The sequence below is a fragment of the Citrus clementina genome, unplaced genomic scaffold, assembly GCF_000493195.1.
Source record: "Citrus clementina cultivar Clemenules unplaced genomic scaffold, Citrus_clementina_v1.0 scaffold_8, whole genome shotgun sequence".
Lineage (NCBI taxonomy): Eukaryota > Viridiplantae > Streptophyta > Magnoliopsida > Sapindales > Rutaceae > Citrus > Citrus x clementina.
Window position 1 is genome coordinate 21,717,919 of NW_006262022.1, and position 5,543 is coordinate 21,723,461.

Below are 5,543 nucleotides of genomic sequence, written 5' to 3' on the forward strand. Positions count from 1 at the left end.
GCTCACCGTCTCACTCCCTCCCCCTCCTTGCTCCCTCTTCTCAGTTCTCACTTTCTGAGTTTCGTGGCTGACGACGACAGCAGCAGCCAGCAGCCCCGTTCAGCTCTAACAGAAACTCTCGGTCTCACCGTCTCACTCCCTCCCCCTCCTTGCTCCCTCTTCTCAGTTCTCACTTTCTGAGTTTTGTGGCCCACGACGACAGTAGCAGCCAGCAGCCCCATCCAGCTCCAACAGACACCAGCCGTTCACCGCAGCCCACTCGCCGTCAGCCAACACGCCTTGCTCGCAACTGTGCTTCACCGCAACCCACTCGCGTCCCACTCAGCCCAGCATAGTCTCGATCTGCCGACGCTGTAGCTGCTCCAACCTCCAAGATCAAGGTTTGTCTTGCCTTGCCGACATTGTAAGCTTGTAACTTGCTGACTTGCTCGCAGTTGATGGCAACAAGCTGAATCGAATTTTAAGTTTTTAACAACCTGTTGCTATTAATTAAATTGTATATTTTTAATTAATTGATTGTTATAAGCTATTGTGATTAGTTAAATTAGTAGTTAATTAGCTATAGTTGGTTACAACAATTGATTTGAGCTTCAGCTTTGTATATAAAGGAACCTCTTGTACATATCATTTGGTTGTTGATGAATAAAATGATGTTCTAGAGAATTCTCAGATCCAGTTCTTATTTTCCTTCAATTTTCTCACTGCTTTCTTAGCTACGAAACAATATTTTCATTCTTCAACTCTCACAAACCCGATCGACTTAATTAACTATGCCTTCTTTACCAGCTCCTTGGGCTGTACTTGCCAAGCTTATATTACTAATTCTGCCTTCCATTTCTATTTGGATTTTGGCCTTCCTTTTCTAGACATCGATTTTATTTGGCCTTTCATGACAATTATTCAATTATTTGAAGTGGGTTTGTTGTTGTTGATTGATAATTGAACAAATGGAGATTGTTAATTAAACAAATGGAGATTGTTATTAATTAAATTGGAGTGGGTTTGTTGCTGTTATTATTAATTAAATTGGAGATTGTTAATTAATTGATTGATTAATTGATTAATTTTTGCTGTTTTTTTAATTTAGAAAATGGCAATATGCTGAATTGTTGATTCGTAGTTATTATTAGTGGTTGTTGTTAGAATTTTTAGATTAAATTGTTCCAACCCATTCTAATCCGAACTAACCCGAATTAACCCGAACTGAAATTTTAACTCGAATTATCAACTCAATCCGATCCGAATTGCCAACCCAAACCGAACCAAACCGAATTAAATTCAGTTCGGTTTGGTTCGGGTTGGCGTTTTCAACCCGATTAGGTTCAATTCTCCAACCCGAACGGGTTGAAACCCAAACCGAAACTCGAACAACCCGAACCGAAACCCGATTTGCCCACCCCTAGTTGTAAGATCTGAATCTTTGCATTCGGGTCGACCTGATCCACCCATTAACCCGTCAAATCTCAACCGTTCTTTGACCAAATCAGACGCTTTACAAGATGCCACATGTAATGTTGACTTTTGATGTTTGACCAGCTGTAGGATCTTGATGTAGTGGTTGTGAGGAGCGCATGCATGAAGCTTATGATGGACCACAAAACACTGGATTACGAATTTATTTTTAATAAATAGAGCCTCATTTTTATGTTTTTAATCATCTCTCTTCTTCTCAATTTCTCTTAATCTCCTTGTAATCTTGTTTTTTAGGTGTGTTTTTAATATTTTGCTTAATTATTTTTATAAATAAATTTAGTTTTATTTTCAATTTTAGTTGTTTTTATTAATTTTAATTATGAGTAATTTAATTTTAATAATCACTTTTATTTCAATTATGCTTAACTAAATAATAATAATTAGGGTAAAGTGAAACTCTTAGGAAATAAATATGATTTAATCAAATTCTATTTTTAATTTTGTAAATTAAATTATTTTCTATTTAATTTTACCATACCTTATATTAAGATATTAAGAATTTATTGTGTCAAGTTGTCTACAATAAATCACAATTTCAAAATATAAAATATGTATAAAATTAAATAGAAAGTAATTTAATTTATAAAATTAAAAATAGAATTTGATTAAATCATATTTATTTCCTAAGAGTTTCATCTTACCCTAACTATTATTATTTAGTTAAGCATAATTGAAATAAAAGTGATTATTAAAATTAAATTACTCATAATTAAAATGAATGAAAACAACTAAAATTAAAAATAAAACTAAATTTATTTATAAAAATAATTAAAAAAAATTTAAAAACACACCTCAAAAACAAAGATTATAAGGAGATTGAGAGAAATTGAGAAGAAGAGAAATGTAGAGAGATGATTAAAAACATAAAAATGAGGCTCCATTGATAGAAAAATAAATTCATAATCTAGTGTTTTGTAGTCCATCATAAGCTTCATACATGCGCTCCTCATAACCATTAGATCAAGATCCTACGGCTGGTCAAACTTCAAAAGTCAACATTACATATGGCATCTTGTGAAGTGTCCGATTTGGTCAAAGAACAGTTGAGATTTGGCGGGTTAATGGGTGGATCGGGTCGACCCGAATGCAAAGATTCGGATCTTACAACTTGCTTCACCAACCATTGCCACGTGGCACAATCGTGGCCATTGAATCATGAACGATTAAGATTTAGTCAAAATTGACAGCTATCTCATGCACTCACATTTATTGTAAGCTCGTTTTATCATATAATTAGTGTTTGGTCAACAAAAAAAGTCAATTTTTTTTACACAAGCCTAATTTTAAGCCGATCTTGACTCATCTTAAGGTTTTTGGACCTTCGGAATCCAAATTTGACATCCGTTTATCTGTTTGGAGTCTCAAATTACGTGGAATTAATATTTTACCTAATAAACACACAAAAATACACAAAATTAGATATATTTTAAACACAATTAATAGTCCCTAATATATTGCATACACACGAATATAAGTTATAACATAAGCACAAAATAACATTATTATTGCTTGATAATTAAACAATTTTTAATATTAATCACACTCCCAACCAACTTATTACTAACCCCTAACAACTAAAGCGTTATATTAAATTAAGATTTACAAAATTCACATGCAAGTTAATAGTTGTTCGTAGAGCTGGCAAAACGGGTCATCGGGTCGTGTTCGTGTCGTGTCAAATTTAGGTCGACCCAAACCCGACCCATTTAATAATTGTGTCAAAATATTGAGACCCAAACCCGACACGGAAAAATAATCGAGTTACCCAATAACTCGTTTAATATCTATATATTGAACAAAAGTTACATAAAATATTTACACACTATCATACATACGTATGTACATAAATACATACATACATAATTTATCGATATTATAAAATATATATATCTACCAATATATTACACATTTACACTATTGAGGTTTTAATTATATATATATATATATAATATTATATATCAATATTATAAAATATACATGTCTATCAATTTTTACACATTTACACTATTGAAGCTCTAAATGTATGTAAAATTTTATAAATAAAACATTGTGTTTATATTCACAATTTTAAAGAATAAAAAAAAATATCTCTAATATTTGAGTTTTAATTATAAGAATATGTAAATTATTTTAAAATAGAAAATATAATCGGGTCATTGATCGGGTAAATGGGTCAAGAATTTTAACCCAAACCCGACACGGAAAAAAATCGTGTTGACCCGGACCCGACCCATTTAATAATCGTGTTAAATTTGACGACCCATACCCATTTATTTATGTCGTGTTCGTGTCGGGTAATCAGGTCGTGTCAAATTTTACCAGCTCTAGTTGTTCGTCTATCCTCTAAACTATCAAATAAATAAACTCTCCCAGATTTCTTTACCTCTTTGTCGTTCACTCATTATTCAGAATATCATCAAACCTTCTTTTGTGCTCAAATAATTAACACAATACTTATGGGGTTTCATTAAAAGAGAAACAACATTTTTGTTCCAAAATTCATTAGAAATTCTATCTTTAGACAGTAGATTATTCACACATATCTCAAAATATCATATTTTTAACCCATGTAGCGAGCTTTAGGCCAGTGACTCCCAGATCAATTGGCCTTAGGACACTAGGTGTTGAAACACCCCTACAGACTTAATTACTCGAGTTCTAGATATAATAAAATTAAACAAAAATTCACGTAATAATGTAATTAAAACCAATACTCACGTACCCCTTCCTCCTAAAGTTCAAAAAAGGAAAAAAAAATTCAATACTACACCCAACACCGAGAAGTTTTTTATTATCAATTAAATCATCCACTAAATGTTATAACAAATTCCAATAAGAGATTTGGTTGAGTTCTTACAAATTCATTGACATTTATTTTTGAATTTACAAAAATACTCTTTAAACATAAATTACTATTTTGAACTAACAGCTCGCCTGTCACAAGATGAAGTAAAGTTATGTTTTGAATGTTTCTATTTCATTTCCTACAAAATGATTATTTTTTCAGCGGCGTCGTTTTAGTACGGAGGAAACATCAGTTTTCATTTTTCGCGCCAACATATCGCGAAGCGTGAATGTCAAAGTGGCAAGTGCCAAACAAGCAAGGACTCATTCGTCATTTGCACCTCTAAGGATAAAACAGTAATTCTAAAAACCACTGTAGCATTTACCGTACTGTAGCAATCACAATTCACACACACGAAGTCCACACCGCCCAACAGTGGAAGCGTGTGAATCACCAAAACAGAACATAGGGATGGCAAAAATCCCCATGGGAACGGATATTCTCGGAAATTTTCTCTATTTAGAGAGGATATATAGATAATTTTATACCCAATTTCTTATTTGGAGAAAAAATAAAAATTTTTTTTACCTAATTTCTTATTCGGGGAGAGGACGGGAATAAGGTGGAATCCTCATTCCCTACCCATTTCCCTATTTTAATTTTTAATTTTTAAAATTACTAGTAAATAAATAATAAGATTTGAATTATAAAATTATAAAAATTGGTAAAAATAACAAATATCAAAATATTTATATTATTAAATTTTTAGGTCTAATTAACTAATTAAAGTTCTAAATTTTTATTTAGGACATTAAAAAGACCGGATAGATTCTATTAGCTCAAAAATTTTGTTTTAATTTTAAAATTCATTAAATATTTTAAACTTAAATCTATTTTTTATTTTTAGATGTTATAATTATCTACAGCGAATCACAATTTTAATATCTAATCTAATGTTTGCTCTTGATTTGCTCCGACTTAACTATTGTGATGTAAAGGGAATAGTCCACATTTATAAAGTACCCACGCCACCATTGAAAAAGTTAATTTTGAATCTAAATTTGATTTTATTTATAACAATTTTATATTAAACTATTAATTTGTTCATGATAATTTGTAAAAGAAGTTTATATTCCTTGCATGCTGCGTTACTTACTAATTTAATATATGTAACTTTTATAATGGATATTAATGTAAGATATATTTCAAACTTTATTTTTATTTAAATTTTTTTATTTTAATATAATTAACTCAAAATTTAAAATTAAAAAATATATTAATTATT